This window comes from Mytilus californianus, unplaced genomic scaffold (genome assembly GCF_021869535.1).
Source record: "Mytilus californianus isolate M0D057914Y unplaced genomic scaffold, xbMytCali1.0.p SCAF_52, whole genome shotgun sequence".
NCBI classification, from domain to species: Eukaryota; Metazoa; Mollusca; class Bivalvia; order Mytilida; family Mytilidae; genus Mytilus; species Mytilus californianus.
In genome coordinates this window covers 484,463-508,278 of record NW_026262704.1, presented here as the reverse complement: position 1 = coordinate 508,278, position 23,816 = coordinate 484,463, and the positions used below count along the sequence as shown (strand labels likewise).

At 30.9% G+C, this 23,816-nt stretch overlaps 1 protein-coding gene across 7 annotated transcripts in view; it reads right to left on the bottom strand.

The window, feature by feature from the left end:
• Positions 1–22,222: 22,222 nt before the first annotated feature.
• The window catches only part of LOC127703828 (uncharacterized), a 154,205-nt gene continuing 152,611 nt past the window's right edge, over positions 22,223–23,816 (bottom strand). For 6 of the 7 annotated variants that reach the window (XM_052207905.1, XM_052207910.1, XM_052207907.1 and 3 more), the window contains exon 19: positions 22,223–23,753. The gene's annotated coding sequence lies outside the window, so the exon portion shown is untranslated. The remainder of the gene's footprint in view (positions 23,754–23,816) is intronic. The other variant, XR_007983065.1, reaches the window with a different exon arrangement.

Below are 23,816 nucleotides of genomic sequence, written 5' to 3'. Positions count from 1 at the left end.
AACGTCTTGTCGAAATAATACTCTATACATTAGATATCAATTATACTGCGTTTCTCAATCTTTATAATAATCCATACATTCTCTCTGAGTTTGAAATGTTTCTTTTATATCAGTAACTAAAAGTCAACAATATAGTTATAGTGATAGGTAAAATACTTGAATTTAGTATTCATATCTTAATAAATTTCAGACCATCCCCTGTCCTGTTCTGGAAGGTGTATTTTACATATACTGACTACTTTCAGAAGGTATTAGAAATCTGTAAATCTAAAAATAAATAGGTGACAACTTACGAATGCACTCATTCCCCTTTTCTTCGTAATCTGTACAACATACTTTTAGTATTTCGCCACTAAAAGATTTTAAAAACTTTGTTACTACTGTTTCTTAGCCGTTAGATATACTTGTACGTTTAGTCAAATTTAAATCAGTCCATGAGCTTTCCTTTAAGAAATCGTTGAAGTATTGGTTTCGCTAATTCTAGACTATGCGGTTGTTGTCTAAAGCCTTGTTTTTAGGGGTGGATATATATTTTTTTTCAAGTTGTTAATCATTTAACATTCCCTTGTCTCTTTTTTAGACTTTAGGCGTATAGTTTTTATTTGTACTTTTTTTTAAATCATTCATCGCACTTACACTCTAAGAAACTGTTGCGAAATCAAACAAGTGTAAGGTTAATTTTTACTGAACATGGATTGAATTTCTTAATGTTGCTTGATTTTATAAAGATTGCATGTTCCATAAACGATGATGATGATAGATGGCTGCTTAACGTCCAGTGGCAAATTGATTGCATATTTAGAACGAGAACATGTTATTGTATAATGAATATTTACCCTGTATTGTACTATACCGACACGCTGCGCGTGCTAGTTCACAAAGTAACATGCCACATGAAGACATCCTACCTGGACACATTATTCCGACTCCTGAATGTCGCGTGTTTGACGGAAAAGCAGCAAATACTAATTTTAAAGTCTCTGGTTTGATCTGACTGGGCTAAAACCCACGACCTCCCGCACTTGACGCGAACTGGCTACCAAGAGACCACCGAGGCGGTAATGATTAAACGATGTCTTTGGTGTATAACCTATTTAGGCAGTTTAATAACATATTTGTACTGGTAATACTTTACTTGTATTGGAAATATAAATTTTGTTTTTCATCATACAAGTCCGGCTAACTAAAGTAGAAAGGTGAATAAAGTAAATTTTGGTTCGGTTATGACACGTCAATAAAGCAGATAATTTATTTTGTTATTTGATGTTTTACTTTATAATGACATTTGATGTTTACCAAAACAAATATAATTAAAAACCAATTGTTCAGAGAACAATTGAAGGTTATTCCACATTACATTTCTAAATAATTGATAAGAAATACTCAAACGATACATTCATTTTTTCTTCGAATAAGCATATAACAGCACACCTTAAGACATGACGTTCATTCATGTTTATCTTACAGAGAGATCTATTCTAACATAAAGAAGTGAAATAAATATATTTAAAATGTCCCGCAATTGCATATAATGAAATACCTTTCAGTCTTGGACTCACAGTGTTTACCATTAGAGCGTTGCATAAACATAGCCAATTAAACAAAACAAATGCGTTTTATCATCATTGTATATGGTAAATCAGAATAAGAAAAAGAACAATAAAGAAAAACATGTTTATATTATTACATTTTTTTCTTGACATTGTATTTGTATTGTAATTAATGTAAAATTAGGAAATACATCAAAAAAGAATGTAAGCAGTGTTGGCACCTTTAACTATTTCTGCAATGAAATAAAAGAAAAGATATGGCGTATCAATTTATCGCCAAACAAAAATCGTTTTTCCTGTTCTTTATCTTTTTCTATAGCCTAGACGCATATGCAAAAATTAGTGAAAAATCTTAAATTTAATGAATATTCCATTATTTTTTTTTTTATTTCAATGCAGAAAGATGAAACATGTTGAAGGAAATACTTTAGGCAAAATAACTGATATCTGACATGAAATGGCCTTCTCACTAATTTTACAGATTGAACATTATCGTGTACTGAAGCATTGCATCAAATATATTTAGAAATATTTCCGCCGATATTAGAGTGTAGGTTTCTTTTCATTGTGATATCACCAGGTACATTATTTCTTATGAACAATGTATGATGTTGGGTGTATGGCAATGTGACAGTGACAAAAATCCAAATGACATCTATAGGGGAATATACAGTTTGTGAATTTTGTGAATAAATTTAACAAAAACAATAATGGAATAATTGCCTAGAATATAAAATTCGCCGAAAGAATGAAAAACATTTAGATATGAAATACGACAACTATTGACTAGGTTACTGACTCGGGACAGGAATAAAAATGTGTCGGAGCTAGACTATTTATTGTAGATTTCAACCCTCTCCCTAGATCGGTATATTGAAACGTACAAAGAAGAACATGCAATAATACAGCAAAAGTAGTAATAACGATATAATACATAATATAAACACAGAAGGAAGAAAATTAAACAATAGTAACTGAAAGCAAGCTCAAAGTACTTAAACTGCTGATAGGAAATCATGCCGTGTTTCAGTTAATATCGGTTGTCGTACTTCAAAATAGATTTTATACAGCAACATAAACAATACAGAAAGACACGTTCTTGTGCAATCACTGAGAAAAACAAAACCTAGAAAAATTATCTAGCGATCACAGATACCTATAACTCCTGCGTCAACTGACAGATCATAATTTTTTTATGTAACAGCACACTGTTAATATTCATAAGATAGTGTAATATTTGTGCAACAGTTCAAAGTCAGTGTATTTGTTTAACATTTAACTGTGTGCCCTAAAATATATATACGATACAAATGGAGGAGTGAAATGATGATCAAAGAAGCGGAACTGACCGGAATGTTAACTTTTCTTTAATTCAATTTGCTCATCCGAATTCTGATGTTAAGACAAACGAATGAAATAAACCGCATGTATCTATTTCAATTTTTTAAAGGATTGAAAAAGTTAATTCAAATAATAAAGAGGTACAACTCAGCTTTATTTTTTTCATTTTTTTAGATTTGGTCAAAATGATTTTAATAAGTTGTCCAAAACATTTCATTAGAATTTCAATTCATTTAAAAAGAAATACTCCACCTGAATGGTAAAATTGAAAACAACGAAATCTACCTTAATAGGTGTTTAGTCGTCACAAATATTCCATTCAAGTTTCCTTCTAATTATATACGTTTTCTACATTTAATGTCATGAAATTACACAATTTTTAAGTTTTCGAAAAATCACGTACAAAAACTCTGGAACGGCAGAAGTGAAAACAACAAAAATCAAAAGAAATTAGTCTGTAGTGGTTCATAAACATTTCGTTTAAATTTCAATCAATTTCAAAAAGGGGTTCACAACTTATTTTCCGAAAATCAACCGTTTTAGAATTTTTCACGCAATCAAGTATGATAACTCTAATATGTTTTGTTATGTTGTTATATCCTTTCAAGTAAAGTTCAAGCATTCCAACTGCTTTATGCATGTATATTTTGACAATTCAAAAATAAATGATTCGCATGTTCTAATGCACTGTCTCTGATTTCTATTGAACTTATACTACTGTCTGCCTTTTTCTATTTAAAAAGTGTTTGTTCATTCTCAAATAAAGTCACAATTGTCGTGATTGATAGATGATTATCTACATTTAACATTGTTTTACAAAGGTTTATGATTCTTTAAGACTTTTTTTAAATAAAAATTCAGACAATTATATTTTCAGGGTTAACTTTTGACAATATTCAAAACAGCAAATTTTGATAATACTTTTATATTTTTTAACTTGCATATGTATATATCATTCCTTCTGAATGCATTTTTATGTATTTATATAATTTAAAGTTTTAAGAACTAATATGGTTCGTAGTTTAGGATTTATTATTAATTTATTATTATTATTGTTGAATTATCCTTTGTACTATATGCATATATATACGAACCAATTTTACATATAAAAATGTAAATGTATTTATTCATTTTATAAAAAAGACAAAAATATCAAATTCTTGGGCGAGGAGAGAAAGATGGTAATTAGTTTAAGATTAGAACACTGATGAATAAGAGGTTGTCATTTAAAAACCTGATTAATCAATAGTTAAAATCATTGCATCTTTCTTAATAAACTTAAGTAGATTAACCAACAGCCCATGGTTTATGACCCCACTGAATGGTCAAAATCAAATCGTTTATGATCACCATTTGAACATTTATTAGAGTTTGCCATGGTCTGTACTATATATCAATGATACTTCACACCAATGAAACAAAGCATATATCTAGTGGTTTGTCGAACTAAACATAGTACTTTTTTACCTCTTGTAATTTCCTCACACAACTAAATGCATTACAAATGTGAGATATTTCTCCGACAATCTCTTTCTGCTATTCAATCCATCTTAAAACGTAAATTTAAAAGACCAAAGAGGACCGAATTAAATTATTGTGATAAAGAAGACAAATAAATAAAATTCAAGATGTTTCAACAGAAATACACAATAGAGATATAAATATAAGGTTGAGAGAAAACAAAATTACGTGTTTTCGTTTTTTGACCGCATGAGGATATATTCGCATTGCAGGTGATGCATACATATCAGTAGACCCATACTCTGTCGAAAAGTCTGGTCCCATGTGGGTATCACAGGTTTGTCTTATTATTCCCTTGAATTGTACCTTCTTATTGGCGAGATTTCAACATCCTTAAACTACTGTTTTCTAGATTTCTGTCCAATTTGATTTGAACAAAAAGATTAAAACATGTGAAATTATGATGTTTTGTCAGAGAATTTACATGTTACTCACAAGACCTGGCATGTACTGAAGTATCTGTTGTAGTAGCATATTCCACACAGCCTTCAACATTGTCACACCTGCAATGATACTGAATACAATATATTGATATATCTACTTGGTATCGTATTCAATAAGTGCACGCTGGAGATTGGAATTTACAGGGTTGTTTTATATGTTACTGTGTTTGTATAATTGTATGGACTTTTTAATACCGCTTAGTTAGGTAGACATTCAATCTGGATGAATCTCTCTAACGGCATAAGAGTGATAATGAAACTGTTATGTTGTATTCAAAATCCATTCATTATTAGATTGGACATATTCTACTACTTTTCAGATTTGACAGCTCTCGTGTATGTTTAAGTAAAGAAGTCATAAAATACAGATCTATTTATTTAACGTTTGGGAAAAACCAATTTTAAAATTAATTCATTTGATGAACATTTTGATATTTTACTCCGAGAAGTCGAATCTTTTAGTGGATGCTGCGTATTTTAACCCTTATGGTTATCAATAGGATAGCCATTTTATATATTTGTTTGTTTCATAGTCCATATCAAATTTGTAAGGTTTTTTATTATTTGCACACATTTTGAATTTTGATTTTACATGTAGCGGTATAAGGTACATTTCAGATTTTAAGCAAGAACATTCATATCTACATCTTTCACCAAATGTATTTTTTGGACAGGGCTTGCAGTGGTGTCCTATCTCTGATATGTATCCCTTGTGACAGGCTATAAAGTAAAACATATAATCAAATTATGGCAGATATTTCTCTATATTAGAAAGAAAGCCCAGCGTGTCTGTAATGTTGACAGCAAATTGTTGAATTGTTGAAAAAAAAGCTTTTTCTACTCACAGGCAAAGATTGCACAAGTCTTATTTTGCACAACTTATCTGTATATTCTGTTGTATATGCTCTACAATTTTTGTATTTGATTTGGCCTTCTAGCTGTTTAGTTTCGAGCGCCGCTACTGATTAATCTACTGTAGACGATGTGTGTGTCAGGTGTACCAAGTAATAAGCTTGTAATCTTTGATGACTGGTTTGCATTTAATCATTCAAAAAAATTTGGCATGTTACACTACAAAAAAATAAAGCGACAACAGTTGTTCTATATTATAATGAAACCGAAATAAATCGAATGGTTTACAATGTATTGTATTGTCCCTAGTAATCGAAAAACTGAAGTACTAACAAAATGAAGTTGCTTTTATGAGGCAGATATCCCGATAAACACATGTCCTTTGTATTTATATCTTACACATATCAGACTTTTCATTCTTTTGTCTTCGTATATTTACCTAGTTGTCAAATGTCGCAGAGTATAGATACATAAAAAAAAACACATATGAACTTACAAATAATTAATGACTTACCAACACAGTCATTCTCGTTTGCTTCATAATCGGCACAACATTCTTGTTGTATTACACCACTAAAATATGTTCAAAGAAATAGTTTACTTTATTGCCTATGCCTTCAGTTAATACTTTCAAAGTTTAAGACAAATTAACATTTCATTATCTAATCACTAGTATTTATATTTAAATAGATGTATCTAAAAATATATTCTTATTCTTGTAGAATATGTAAGCTGTACACGTTAATGCAACAAGCATAGGAGAGTGTTATTTTTTACCTTGATTCAGTCTCTAAATATTTGAATTGTGTTATCATTGAACAATTACGGTGTCGAACGTTTGTTTTAAAAACATATACATTTATCTGGAACAATTTGAAATCCTAGATATAAATCACATATAACTGACACGTTATTAATATAAAAGATTTTATCGCTAATCTTTATAAATCATAATTAATCATATATCGTATGCAATCATTTTCTAATTAAGGTATATTTAGTTAACATGAGAGTTACTTTACAAAAAAAATAATCCCGATTTGTGGTTTAAATGAAATTAAGTAGCTTGGTGACAAATCGAATTGTTATTAAGATATTTATTTACCCAAATAGTAAAGATAATCATTTGTATACAGGCATACCTTTCAGTCCTAAGGTCGCATTTTTTACTTATAGCGATTGAAATAAACACAACTAATAAAACTAAGCAAATGTGTTTTTCACCATTATGACAATGAGATCATAATAAATAAGATAATAAGGAAATAATTGTAATTTTTTTCATATTTTTAGCGGAAATTATGTCGATATGTATTTCTGCTTAAAAGAGGAAATTAGTCAGATTGGAATTTAAGTATTATTACAATGTGATACAGCGTTAATTTCTCTCCTCTAATATATATAATAAAGAGTGAATGAAGACTTAGGAATCCGGTTAAACCAAATGTTTTGTTAATGTGTATGTATAAAATTTGGAGAGAAATTTGAAAACATAAAAATGAAGATACGAAGTGTGATAGTCAATGTGACAATTATCCAGAAAACCCCACAAGACAAAGATTTAAACAATAACAAGTGATCAAACGACATTCAACAATGAGCAGAACTCATACCGTAATAGACGGTGAATATAGTGATGCACATGCCCGCCTGTCGTAAACTTTTGGTTCCGGAAAATTATTAAAGCCCCGCTTGACCAAATCCTTTGAATTTGAGCACATTCATGGACTATAAAATGCAATGTACTGGTTTTTCATTTTCATATTTTTGTATGTGCAGTTTAGTATCATTCTCCCAAGTCACATCCTCCTTAAATTTTAGGTTATTGTTTAGGTCACGGTTGATAAAGAACCTAATAATTGACAAAACACTTCATAATATGTCACGTATCATATTCTCATTCATTTTGGAGGGGTGGTTGTAAGTTATTGTTCGAATTGACATAATTTTCAGATTTAAAAAAAATGTTCATCAACAGTTTTAGAAGTCAAATTTGATTTGAAAAAAACACACATTTGCCTGTTAGTTATAGTGCAGGATAGTGGTATCTGTGATCAGTCCATCACCTTACTTCAGTTTTGTATTTGATATTATAACTTTTGGAGATATTTTACAAACCAAAATTAATGAGATGTGGAAAGAGATTTAATCTACTTGTTAATTTCTTTTAATTCATTTAGTAAACTACTCTGTTTATGAAGTCTACATTTTTAGATTGGTTCAAAGTTCACGCTTTTGCAGCATGTCGTCGACATAATATGTAATACTTTCCTCGACTCGGAAATAAAACTAAAACAATTGCAGATGTTATATTTGGTAAAACTTATACCTAGTTTCATCACATATGGAATTTCAAAAAATACATGCAAGATTTAACAACATGCTGATATTTCACACCGTTCGTTTTATGGCAATGTCATATTTAAAGATTTAAGTGTTTTGCCAGTTCATCATTATAATGATTGTAATAGAGAATGATTATGTAGTCACAGCTGAAATCACAAATCGCTTTTTGGATAATTTATATAAATGAGGAATTTATCTTTTGTAAGCCCAACCCATATTTCATGAATTTGTGAATAAGAATTAAAAGAAATTTATAACGCATTAGAATTACAATAACTTCATTAATAGGGGCAGCAAAAAACTACAACAAACCACCACGGTTACACAATTTTAATCCTGGTATCTATGCGGTCTAGCTTCTTTTGGAGATTATGCGATTGCATCAGAGTTTGTTTGTTACCTTGAAATTAATCTCTCTAATTATTCGACTTACAAGATTGGAACATCGGTAAACTACTGTTTTTCATACATTTGAGCAGTAACAGTCATAGCGACGTCGTTCACCATATGTGTTTTTAAAATACGGCTTGCAGTTTTGTCTCATATTAGATGTGTTCCCTTGGAACAAGCTGTAAAATAAAAATGTATCCCATTATCATATATCTTACTTATGATTCAAATAATATAACACATCTCTAGTTGACAACTTTAGCAACACCACGACTTTCCCCGGAAACCCAAATTCTGTTAATCTTGGTCTTTTTTAACCTATCAATTTATTTTATCTCAATAAAAGTTTAACAAAAGAAATACACTTGACATTTAGGAACTATTTGACTGCTGTCAAGACTTGCAAGATATACATCAAGTAAAAAATATTCATGATAAATCAAATTGCACTTTGACGATGTTGTGGTTCCGTAAAAATATGACTAGCAAATTGATTTTGGAAAAAGCAAACCAACAAAAATACCGAACTCCAATCAAATGTTTTACTGTATTTCTGGATTTGTGTTAATATGCAGATACAAATGTATGGAGATGTCTAGTGTATTTTTTTTTCTTTTTATTGTTATTGATTTAATTGGTACACTTTGCAACAAAACTAAGAGGACGTAAGTGAGAAATTCTACCGTGAGTTCAACATTTCAGTGCTAATTATGTTGCTGTATGTGATCAACGTGGAAGGGTAGCGAAAATAAGCAAACTGTCAATTGTCCTTCTGTTGCAATACGTTACAGTATAACTCATCCTAGATAAGGTAATATTAAGTTGAGAACAAATGTTCAATAGCACAAATTTACAGATCGAATATTACTGCACTTAATTCTAGGCGAAGTATTTGCAATTTGTTTTGCTAGTCGGATAGATAATGTCGGTCGTACAATTTTCATACACCATAATTTCATTTACGCCAATATTGATGTTCTGCGTTACAACCCTAGCTGAAGCGCGTCAAAAAGGCATTACTGGACTATTGATCTTTTAAACGTTTTAGATTCAAGCGTCACTGATGAGTCTTTTGTAGTATACAATTTTAATCCTGGTATCTATGATGAGTTTGTTTATGGACAATTATATTTCTAATAGACAAGTTGGCCATTTGGTCAACGGCGTTGTAGGATGTGCATTTAGAATACACAAGGTCTCTTTGAGGCGTTGGTTCAAATCCTGCTAAAGAAAAATCGACCGATATGCAAATCTAACATTGCTTGTCTAAACTTAAGTCCAAGTATATAATAAACTAAAAACATCTTCAATTCATTACTGCCTCGGTAATATCATGATAGAATGTTCTATTCAAGGATAAACATGCTGTCCTCGAAAACTAAAATCAATAACTTTAAAATTGATATTTCCTCCATGCACGTATACTTGTTAGCTAGAACCTATTATGTCATTGTCCTTGATATGCATCTAAGTTTTGCCACTGGTCTCTAAACAACCATCAATAAACCATCAGACAACACAGTGTTCTTCTAAAGAGTTTGACACTTACTACTGATTTTCTCGAAATATCTGATGAAAACTGCCATACTACTGTCTTAATCTCACTTAATATCTGCCAGAAACTGCCATGAAAACTGCTCTAAAGTAGTCTATAGACAGTTTTCATTAGAACAGTTTTAGCTGCAGATGTTCTTCCCTAAAACTAATTTTGGACAGTTCTAACCTAGAATAGGTTCTGACAATTCTACCCTAGAACAGTTTTTTAGTTGTACCATAGTACTGATAATGATAGCTCAACCCTAAATAAAACTGACCCCGACAGTTATATATATATGTATAACACTTTTGGACAGCTATACTTATTTTTAATAGCAATTTTTTGTTGCTGTTTTATAACTCGTTTCATTAATATAATTGAAATTAAAAAAATTACTAGTATATGTGTATCTATTTCATATCCTTATTTATTTATTCGTCTATGTATTTATTTTTTAAGTATTGTTAATTAGCGTTTATTGATATATTTCTTTTTTCATCTCTTTTTTCTGTTGACTATATTATTTTAAAAAAATATTCTTGGATATCTTTGATAAAATATTTTCTTTTATTCATTTCTTTAAAATTATTATTAACTGTTTTAATATTAGGGCGTGACAAAACGGAAAATTGGTTTAATTATCATACGATACCACATATGTATCATTACTTAAGATTGGATAATGTCAGCTAAACTTGGGTGTAAAACACTCCCCGAGAAAATGTTATGGTAACTGTGTAATACAGATTTATAACAATGTACATGTCATACACATCTCTAATAGTTTACTTGAAATAGGTGCTCCATAACCTGTATGAATGTTGTTTTTGTATTGACAATTGCGGAAATATCAGAAGTAAATTTTCTCACTTGTTAAGCATTTGTGTATCCAATATCTGGATCAGAAAAACATGGAAAATAACAGAACTAAAACATACATAAAAGACTGTAATTATGTTTTTTATTAAATCTTTTTTGTCTAAAATATTACTTACAGGGAAAATTCGGCTATCTGAACCTGTTCTGAATCAGGATCAGCAATTTTCTCTAATGTACGACATTATTACTGGTTCTCTGTAACAATTTAAACTCTTATATAGGGAGTGTGGCACGCATGGTCATGGATTTTCTTCAAACTTCACACACTTACTAGTCTTGATGAAACAAACAAAAAATGGCAAAATTTTGGTTGCTAAGCATATCGGTTGCCAATGCAACCGATGACCAGTTTTAGCTCTTCTGAATATCTATGATTTTAAGCTGAAAAAGGCTATTTTCAACATAATTTTTCATAATAAATAATTAAGAGAATGAATATTGTTTTATGATTTTATTAAATATATGCATTTTATTAATGTAATTTAATAACTGATATTTTCATATTCCATTTCAATCATAATCACAATTACCCCCCTTTTTATGTGGTTTGCATTAGGTCAAAAATACCCTTTTGAGGTCATTTTTGAATGTTCACCATAATTGTTTGCGGACACCTGAGTTAAAGTCAACCATGAATTCATAAATATCATAGTCTTATCTTATCAATGATGCGAAAAATTAATGGGGAAGTATGTCTCAATATTTTGTTACCATGGATACAAAATGCTTAGTTTTCATTTTTTCAGAAAATTTTGAAAAAAAATGTTTTAAAACCTAATTCTGCAGTCAGAAAAAAAAAAACTAAATATACAATATGTAGAAATTATTGTAATCATCAAAATTTTAAACATATTCATATATAACGGTATTATAATTCAACTGTGTTGCTATGGAAACAATTTGATTTTGATACACAAGTTTAAAACAATTTTGAAAAAAGTTTCAGTTAGTTTCTTAAATGTGCACAAAAGTAGGAAAACTAAAACACTTATTAAGTTTCACTGTATACACACATGTGTATATATAAATGATTTTGCTAGTATAGTATTTCGATAATGGTGTTACCACTTGAAGGAAACAAACACAATTTCTCTATTCTGGATAAAAGTGCTGATTATAAAGAAATTTCAGTCTGTTTTCATGATCATGAAAAATATACAAGAAAAACAATGACTCAATCTAGAAAAAAAAAACAAATAAAACCTGTAAAAAATAACATATTCAATTGCACAATATTTGCCATTGAATGTGTTGCCATGGAAACAAGTAGTTCATTTGCAAAAATACGGATAAGTACTAATTTTTACAAATGCGTTTTAATGAACTTCGATACATATAACAATGAATGTATACAGTTTTGCTTACATAAGCAGGTTTTCTTGTATTTGAGAAATATTAATTATATTCCAGGCATTTTTAGTGATAGTGTTGCCATAGAAACAACAAATTACATGTATATGCATAAACTTGGAAAACGCTTGAAAATAGACTAAATCTCTCATACAAAAACTCTCTTCTGTAAGTTTTCAATTTAATGCAGTGTCAAAGAATGATGGCTTTTACAAGTCAGTCCATCAACTAGTATTCAAATGCTGTAGTGAAGATTAAAGATCAAAGTGCCACTTGGTGTTGACAGTTTGGAATTTTAGCTACTAGCTCCTAACTATTTATACATAATATTAAGAAGATACAATCAGATCATTGACAGTTAAAGAAAGGCCAAACTTAAAATTGTTTGTGTGAGGCACAGAAATAAATACTTATCACAAATGAAAATAATCAATTACGTTGGGGAAGGGGGGCGGGGGTGGGGGGGGTGGGAGGGTAAGATTTTGTAAAAATGAAATGATCGATAATTATGGTTTGCTTTGTGTCCAGTGTCAAATATCTCATGCATATTTCAGAAGAGAACAGAATCAATAAATTTAATAGGAACATTGTTGGTCCAGTGCTAGTCTACTGACCCAAAATTAATTAAAGGCAATAAATTGATACACTTCAACACAATAAAAAATAGAACAAAAAGAGTCAGACTTTTGTCCTCTAAGTAAATGATAATTGACCATCTAACCTTTCTTTCTATAAAGGAAAAAATACCTATATTATGAGCTGTTTATTTTTCTTATTCATCATTAAGCTCAATATTGAAATGGCAAAGCATGTATAGCTATACGTTTTGAATATTATTGTATTATTGGATGATGAGTATCTACTTGAAGATCATTTTTGAGGTGAAGTTGAAAAAATAGACAATTTCAAAAAGGTCCGGCAATATGGGTAGGCTGGGATGAAGGCGGACAATTTGAAATATCACTGGAAATCGGGATCAATTGGACAAGGACAGAAATTTCAATAGGTCAACTTGGGTGCCCCTAAAAGAATTAACACAAGGGTTCTTAAGCAAACAAAGGGCGTAAACAACAAGGGCGGGTACTGTCGGCCTTTGACCCGATGGTCCCTGCTATCCATGCGACACATTTCTTGTTTGCCATTCTGGCCGGGGAGGAATTTTCGAGATTTTCCAAAAAGATTCGTTTCTCTACGAGGACCCGCGGAAAATCTGTCAGATGGTGGCTGCGGGTCTTAAAACGAGTAGTGGGGGGGGGAAATATACCATATGGACAATTTTCATATAACGGGTCCCACTGACTGCCTAAAGTAATGGCCCGCTACATTTATGCTTCAGTGATTCCATATGTAATCAACCAAATATTTCCAATAAATGAGGAGGGGACGGGCCCTCAGGGGCCCTGGATCCGCCTATGGTAGCACTATCTTAACATTAGTATTATGCATTGGATTATTTAAATTTGAGAAAATAACAATTATCTTAAGTTTATGGATTTTTAGCAGCAAATTAAAAAATATTGAACATAAATTATGCTAACTCTTTACCGTGAAAGGGTAACTTTAAAAGAATTATATACATGTACATATAATTTGATTTTCACTGAACATGCTGAAAGCCCATTACAGAAAGATGTTTCTCAAAATAAGTATATTGTCTTTCTTTTAACAAAAAAAAAAAAAGATTTTACTTTGAAACAGGACTCAATGTTTATAACATATAATACATGTGACTTTTTGTCCTTGACTTTTTGTCTGTGACTTTCTGTCCTATATTCTGACCGTTATCATGACCAGGAAAAATGACTTTATACCTATTTATATGTAATAGGCTTTGCATCAAATTTATAGAAACACTTAGATCGAACCATTAATTTTATCAAATAAGAAAATATAAAATGCTTTTCAAACATATTAGCAAACGATAAATGTATTGACTTTCGAGAACATTTGGCATACCTCAAGTTAAGTCGTTGAATATGTTTACTTATATTTTATTAAAATATTTTAAACTACCAGGATATCGTGCATGCAGGGGCTCGGGCATAAAAAACAATTATATTGGATTTGTCAACTTACATGTATTTTTTGGCCTACTTCACACCTTTTGTGTGTTACTTTATATTTGTGATCAAACGGTGTCAAATTATAACCGGTAATATACAACATAATTTACAACACAGTAAATACAATATACTACTCAATACCATAAAAAGTTTAAATAACCTGGTGCCCGTCACAGTACCCTAAACTGTTTTTCCCAGTTTTTTTTATTATTTGATAAAGACTTTACCATTCAATCTTAATGGGTTTAATTATATAAATTTTAAGCAAATCCTATAAGATATAAATAGGTATTAGGTAGTACAACGATCAGGACACAGTCAACGTTGGTCAGTTTAAGTTTTTTTTTTACCCAAAAACATATATTTTCCCCCTTTTTTTAATGATATAAAATAACACAGAAATTTTCATCGGTTAGGTCATTGCTGTTGTTGGTCAGGTCATTGTCAACGTTAGAAGGGTCACGTTTTCGGAATTTTTTAATATTTTTGTTCTATATTTTTTCATATAGTTATATATTAAATGATCAAATTTTATTATTTTCAAATTTAACATAAATCCTTTAAGAAATAAAAAAGTAATGAGCATTTTCATTTGGTCCTGTCATTGTCAGCGTTGGTCAGGTCACGTTTTATGAAGATTTAAAAGTTTTCTATATTTTTTTTATATTTATGTATTAAATGGACTAAATTTATAGCAATTCAAATTTGACAAAACTTTTAAGAAATAAAAACGTTATTATCATTTTCGTTTTGGTCCAGTCATTAGTGTAACCCGTCAAAGGGAGATAATTCGTATTGTGAGGAATATTGCACAATGACCATTTATTAGAAATTAATTTCAGATGTTTCTAAGTAGATTCCCCATAACTTTTTTTTATTTTTGATAAAAACAAGGCTGAAATTAATTGTTTTTGTGTTTCTTTTTAATAGATGAAGCCGCATAATTTCACAACACTACACCAAATATTGTATTTTTCTCAAAATTCCCATCTTTCTCCGTTGTTACCATGGTAACCAACCAATATATATATCGGTTGGCATTATTTTTCTGACTAGGCTAATAGGATATACATATCAGCCAATTTTCAGAAAGATCGGTGACTATGTGTGCCGAAAAAGTTTAAGTGGTTACAGAGAATGAGTATTAATAACTCTTCTACCGAAGAACAGATTCTGACAGTTCTCCTCTTTAATAGATTTGGACAGTTCTCAGTCCTTTTTTAGTTCTCCACTTAGATTATGGTTGTTACTTTGATTTGTCTTCTTAATCATGTTAATCGATGTTTGAGATTTAAATATCGGTAAAATACTGCTATCTAAATTTTATTTATTTTTTGGACAGTTCCTAAGAACTGATTCGGACAGTTTAACATGTTTAACTTAGGACTGATTTTGACTGTTCTACCCGAGAACTGATTCAAACAATTATGTTCTGGAACAGATCTAGGTCAGAGCTGTTCTAGAACTATTTAAAATGATTCTATGACAAAGTTTTCTGATAGTTTAGTACATAGAGATTAGAGCTGATCATATCAGTTTTCAGCATGCGTTTTCTTTTTTGTTCATTTCAAATCATGCTTTTATGGTATTTGCATTGGCATGTTTGCAACATAGAATAAATTTCATGTGTTTTTAATAGTTTAAAGTTTGTATAACAGTTTTTCAAAGTTCGGTAACTATGTTGAACGCGTCTACCCTAACGAACTTGAAATAAAGGATACAACATATACATTTAAGTCTTCCACAGATCTTGACTTACATTAAAAATTGACAATGAGGGTCGATTGAGAACAACAATTCCATATTTATTTATTTCTATTTCTATGATTCAATATTTCAGCAGCGCCTGTATATAGAGTAAATATCTCCAGTTGATACGATATCCTAGAGCTTGAATTTCCTTTGATGATTTCCTTGATAAAAGGTTGCTGTTCACAAGTTAAGTATTAAACCAAGAGTTCCAAGTTGTGAAGTTGAAATTCATCCCTTCAACAATTTTACGGACGCCATCATGAGTTGGTTGCCCGTTATGGTATAACTGTTTTACAGATGACGACGGATATTTTCGTAACCACAATCTCGTCTTCTTTTCCTGCCATATGACTATACGAATTAGACTCGTCGCCGTGTTTTTCCTTACTCGAGCAACACGACGAGTGCAACATGTGGAGTAGGATCTGGTTATCTTTGCAACTCTTTGAAGCACAAGAAATCACCCTATGTTTTTGGTGCGGTTCGTGTTGCTCACATGGTTCAGTTTTTTAGTTTTCTATGTTGTATTATGTATACTACTGTTTGTATTTTAGTTGTTTTTTGTTTTTTTTTTTTTTGCATGTCTTTATCAGTTTGTTTCGACTTATGAGTTTGTATGTCCCATTGGTATCTATCGCCTATCTATAAGAACATAGTAATTAAAACAATTTGTATAATTACAACTGTAACACATGCCATGATGTTAGAACTAAACTTGGATTATATAGAGTCATTTGCTTTGTAGAGATTGGAATCACGATTTTAAAGCTAAAAAGGGGAAATCGGAATCAAACAAATACAAAATATTGTAGTTGGTTTTTTATGAAGCATTCGTTAGCAGTTATTGCTGATTGGAAGTTCAACAGATTAAGATATAATCTTTTGAAATGGTTTTTAAAAAAACCATGTATGTTAATAATACTTTTTACGTCAGATTATACTGCTTCTCTCTATCACTAATCATGCCGCATATTTTCTCTGTTTTTCGAAACGTGTCCTTTACAGTCGTTAAAATATTATGTTGTGTACAACTTTCTTACTGACAAGATCTCTGTAATCATTTAGAAAAATTTGCATTGACTACAAAAAGATTGAAATAATCCGCATTATTTAAAAAATGCAACAATATACTTTTAATGTTTTTTTGTTTTGTTTTTTGATTGCATCCTTGTTATAAAATATAAGCACCACTACTACAACATGACTTGCGTTTAGGCTAATAAAACGTTAAAAGCATGATTCTATTCATATTCAAAAAATATTAGACTTCCATTTTTATATCTTTAGACACACATTTCTCTACATATTTTGACACATTGCATGTTGTTTACGGGATGCAGAAAGTGTAATGCATGGAAATATACCAAAAAGAGGGTTGGGCGTCCGCTAACATGTTTAGCCTTGCCATATTCTGTATGTGCCTGTCCCAAGTCAGGAGCCTGTAATTTAGTAGTTGTCGTTTGTTTCTGTGTATCATATTTGTTTTTCGTTCATTATTTGGTACATAAATAAGGCCGTTAGTTTTCTCGTTTGAATAGTTTTACATTTGTCATTTCATGGCCTTTCATTGCGGACTATGCGGTATGGGTTTTGCTCATTATTGAAGGCCGAATGGTGACCTATAGGTGTTGATCCCTGTGTCATTTGGTCTCTTGTGGAGAGTTGGCAATTATACCACATCTTGTTATTTTTATATATATTAAGTAACGACTTACCAATACAATCATTTTCTTTTTCATCATAATCGGTACAGCATACTTTTTTATTTCACCGGTGAAGATATTCAAAAAAAAGTCGTTACCTAGGTTCCATATGCCTAAGATATAATTTTATGTTTAAGCTCAAATAAAATTTCGTATTCTAAATGCAACCGAGGCTAAAATCCGGTTTTGGGATCGGTTGTTTCGACTTATGGCGAACATGTCAGATTTGAGTAAAACAAAACAAATTGTTTAAAGAATATACAATTTCTTATCACTCAATACACAATTACTGACGGGCCAATGGAATTTGGTGATAATTTACACAAAAATGGACAGATTCACGCTGTGAAGTTTACTTAGCAGTTACAAATATATGCGGGTGCCATTTCATTACCATAGGTCATAAAATTAAAAGTCAATCAACACCTAGGCCATTTGGAATCAACACAATTTACCTCAAACTATTAATCTCACCAGGGGACAGTTGAAAAAAATATACCCATATTTAAAATTTATGTTCTGACAGTTACCGTTAAAACATATGTTGAATTTGCATACGTGTATTTAATTAAAAATGCATCAAATATTCACAATTTAGAAAGGAAAAAAGGGGGGGGGGGGGTCTGGGTCGTTCAGCAATTTATCTTGTCTTATCGTGAGGCATACATAATGTAGTATGCAGAATATATATCCCCCCCACCCCCCCCCCCCCCCCCCCCAAACCAAAGAAAAAGAAAAGACAAAAGAATAATTATTGTCGTCTTGTCGAGACATGACGATCCTAGATTCCGTCGTCTGCGTCTGCGTCGGCGGCGGCAATATTTAGTTTCAGTCTGTGGTTAAAGATTTGTTTTACATCAATAACTTTTTTAAACATACATGAAAGGAGTAAGTCCAGTAAGACCCCTTTTTGGCCCCAAAATAAAGCAGTTTTACAAAATTATTTAAATGTAAACTTTTAGTTATTTATTGGAAAGTAGAATGCTTCTGCTACATAAATATGGGCTGTTTTTGACAATACAATGCACATATATCGGGAACTAGCATCATTAAGTCATGCTAAGTTACTGAAATCTTCACAATTTTAGCATTTTAGTTAAATTTTAGACGGTTTCCGTCTTAAATGAAAGTGGCCGCATTTGTGTTCATTCTTAATATTGAAATGTAAGTTGTATTTCATGATAACACATAACATATATAAAGGTTGAGGATGAACGCAGTTGCGGCCATTTTCATTTTTGGCAAAAACCATCTGAAAAGTGACATTTTTTGGCATATTTGATAGATTTTTCATATTTAAGCTTGAATCGGAGCGTTTTTAATTAGTAAATCAGTTAAAATCTTTCACATAAACTAATAGAATCAACCAAAATAGACACTTTAGTGTTTAAAAAGTGTCCAAAATCTTTCGTCAGATGAGCCTGAAATTTGAGGCCAAAATCGGCCCTTACCGGACCTTTTCCTTTTATGAAATTGGGACTCAAGATGACCAACATACAGTATCCCGGGCAAAATTTAGCAAATATTAATTTTCATTTTTTCGTATTTTACTAATAAATGAATTTCGTTTTTTTTAACAGTTAGTTTCAGATTTCGTCTGAGGTTAAAGTTTTGCAGTAAGCAATAACTTTGTCAAATCTTCATGGAATTTGATAAAATTTGGACAGATTCTTGTTTATGATCAACATATAAAGTTTCAAGAGCAAAATTTTGGAAATATTTATTTTCATTTTTCCGTATTTTACTGAGAAATGGAATTAGTTTTTTTTTACAGTGAACAAGAATATACAGCTGGTCTTTTTGTAACATACTATTCATATACTTTGTCAAATCTTCATAGAGCTTCATGAAACATTGGTAGATGCTTTTTAACGATTGAGAGATAATGTCTGAAGCAAACCTTTGAAAATATTTTTTTTTTCATTTTTAGTATTTTTCTAATAGGTGAACTGAATTCATTTCTTACTGTCTGGTATAAAAAAAAAATACATGATAACAAAACAAGAGCATCTAAAGAAACAGTTTGAATTGTAATTAACTGATAAACGAACTCACTTCTCAAGTCAACATTTCACTTTAACGCTGACATCAGCAATTGCAGGCGAGACACAGGGTTCAACAGAACCCCTAATGATTTTTTTATCATAAGGAGTAATTAACAATTTAACGGATAATACTCAGTTTAAGTGAGAATTTCTGTCTTTTAAAATTAAAGTGGAATCTTAAATGTCAGACATACGTTTAATAAGTGGCTCTTGTAGCCAAACATTACTGAAAATCGCTTCACCAGTAACCGAGGCGACTTTGAGTTGTTTATAATGGAAGTCAAGTTACACAATATGTTTGCATATCCAGGTTAAGATCATGAGAATGAGATATGAATTTTGAAACTGTTTTGTTCTAGATTTAGCTGGACTTTTATAGTTTATTAGTTAGGGTGGCCTCTTTGCTAAGCGTTTAATTCCATAGTAAAGTACTATTTATTACACATTATAAACATAAACCAAAAAACAGATGACCCTCAACGACTTCACAGGTAAACGGGAAAGTGGCGGGCGTCATTAACATCGAAAATTGATTTGTACCATATGACTTTGCCCCCAGTTCTTTAAAATCTCGCACATTATCGCATGATTTTCAATTAAACGCATAATCCACTCAGAATTCTAGGTCCCGAACAACCTTTCCCGAAACGAGAGTATTGTTTCTGTTTTCAGTACCTAAAGAATCAGAATCTTTGACAGCTAGATATTTGTTCTTTCAAGTCAAGTCAGACATTTTCAGCAATACAAGCAAAATGTAATATTTAACAATGAGCAGAAATCCTGATAGAAACTAAACCACCACTTTAGTCTTGACTTTTATAGTGCTAAATCACTTGCCAGCATGTGTAACTCACATTTAAAAGACACGTCACTTCACTTAATAGGGACTTGAGGAGAAGCTAAACATTTCTAATTTCTAATTGCAATTATCTCTTTAATCGAAAATACTTTTTCGCATGTATACTTCGTAATTTTCTATCATCAGTTAGTAGTGTATATTTACAGTTTCAGAAAAGAAATAAAAATGTTGTTAAGGTTTACAATTTGATTTCGGAATTTTCAACACATCGGTAAAAGATCAATTTTTAGTGATTTCCTCTTTTTTTAATATCTATATTGGTCCTGGCCCAAGGCGTAATGTTTAATGTTGCCTTCAATAAAACTGAATTTGTAATCAAACACATACATTTTCCGACCGGTAACTTTTGATATGTTTGAACTGTTGTATTATTAGCATACAGCAGATTCGTTATAATAGTTTACCATTTCTGTGAACTTCAAGATTTTTCAACAAGTATTGTACTCCAATGGTGACTTACTTCTGCCATAGGTTGACCATTTGTAATCGCAAAATATACCAATATTTTAATCAGTTACAGTCAAACAAAGTGCCATGAAATTATCATTGAAAGTACTAGATAAACAGGATAAACACAAATAAAAAATACAAGGAACCAAATAATTCTTTAAATTCATGTGATTTATTTTGAGTTTTTTATAGTATTTTTTCATTTCGTTTTGTTTTTTTACATTTTTCTGTTTTTGTTTTTATTTATTTATTAATTTGTTTAATGCCTTGTAATACTGTTTTGAACATTTCTTTACAGCGCACACATGTACTTACAGATGCGTGGGCACGCTTACTGTACCTCATGTGATCGTTTTATAGTGTTACACTAATTGACATCAAAATCAATACGTTCGTGATATTCGATTATGCCGATTTGGTTGATATTTTGGGAATAAATAATCTGGTTTATTAAAATGTAAAAGACAAACCAACAAAGATCGTTTCTTTACTAAAATCGGTTTATTTCGTGAACATGCCCGTATTGTTTGTGTTTTAAAGCAAGTCGACTCTAGTTTTGTCTTGACTTCAAAAGATTCAATTAATTTTACGAATCATGTGATCTGTAATAAGTAATCTCGTTTCTTTTGCACGAAATATTTGATATCACACTACCAAGAACAATTGTATATACTATTGTCTGGCATGCGGTATGGATTTTGATTTATTGTTGAAGGTCGTAAGGTGACCTATAGTTGCTAACCTCTACGTCATTTGATGGAAAGTTTTCTTTTTGGAAGCATGGTTTTACATTAATTGACCAGGACAAGCGATAGTCATTATCGGATAAGCAAAAGCTGCAGTGTACATGTCCGTTGGCAAGTCAAAATTTGAAGTTAAAAAAGGAAAAAAATATAGACTCTAGTCAAAGCTAATTTTCTTTCAAATCACCATGTTAATCAGCGCTGACAATAACCAATTAACTTATGTATTTTCAGGTTTTTCTCTTTCTAGCTTTAGAAATTTTCAAAATATTGCTCAATCAGGGTATGATTCTGTTAATGTCCTCCCTCAACACAAACAAACCACCAGAGGTTTAAGATTCACGTGTATGAATCATCAAAATATATTGTAATGCATAATGAAAAGAGAAACAAGAAGGTGAATAGCGAAATTTTTACTTATTCAGAGTATATTTTTTTCTCGTACAAAAATTTACAATATATACACATACATTTGTATAACAATATTATAATAAATAAAAAACTCAAACGATAATAAAATAATGCAGAAAACAATAGCTTGGCCTCGGAAGGGGTCCACTAAGCCATATAAAGATATCGAAATGATAATTGTAACACTTGCCACATAAGCATGATAAGTATTGAGGAATGAAGATGCTCACAAATTAAAACTTCCATATTTACAAAAAATGCATGTGTAATGAACCTAACATATAGATCAACGTCTAATAATCATCAAATTAAAAAAAGCTTAAGGTGTTGAATGGGGATAAAGGGAGGGACAATTTAAAAGATCCGATTAGAAATTTTGTTTACCAATTATCGATCTGTAGATCAGTAAGAATGTAATAATACTACACATTGTGTAGAAACTGACCGTTGGTCAACCAGCCAAAAGATCGTAATACAGAGTTCCCTGAAGGGATTAGGAAAATGTAAATTTTGAAAACAAATTGATGGTTTCCGTCGTCTGCATAAAATAAGTTATTAAGATAACTTGCCTAATATTATGACCCTGTCTCTACTTGAAACACCACCTGCCTCAATGGATGTGTTGTATCTGCTTTTTCATACGAAACCAGAAGATGCAGGTTTTTGTAATAGTCCTATATCTCGACGTGATCACCGAATTTCCATACAATTTTGAATATCTTGCATATTTAAAACAAAGCAGACAAACTCAACAACTGATGTCTCTTGTCAGATGTTTTAAAGCTTACATAGATATATCTGTATATAGATGTACACAATGTATTGTAGTACCATCTTTATATTTATATGAAAAAATACAATGTATGGAAGAATGAACCTAAATTCGTATACAAACAACAGATAATTACACTTTGTGTGATTTTTATAAGAGTTTTATATCTAAATATTTGAACATGAACTATAAACACATTTCCGTTTGACTACTTTAAATGTAAAGATGTGTAATACACACTCATCGGATATAAAAATGATGTAAAACTGTGCATTACATTTCCATTTATTTTGTTATCATGTATAAAAATAGAGAGAAATCTTAAATATATTAAAATTGTATGTTTACGCAATTTTCACGAAGTATTTGTATTGTGATTGGAGTACTCATTAATATCTCTTTGCATCTAAATAAACCTAATTTTGAGATAAGCAATTTACAATCAAGCAAACATAACAAAAATGTGCACAGAAAAGCAACTCCAGTTAATCTTTGTAGTGGAATATTCGCAGGTTTTTCATAGGTCATGACAACAGGTCCAACAGCCAGATGGTTGATCTAGACAATGTAATTGGCTGTAGAAGTTTTGTTTTGTTGAAATCGGCATTGAAATAGAAATATAAATAGACTGGCACCCATAAACATGCTCTTTTCCTTTATTGAACGTACTGTAATGTTTCTGTGACACTTTAACACAATATCGCATTAAAATTGATGCACAATTTTAGTTTGTAGTCACCATAACTCTACAATTAAAGAACAATAAATGAGTTTTATATAAAATGTTTTTTTTAGGCAGTTGAAGGTAC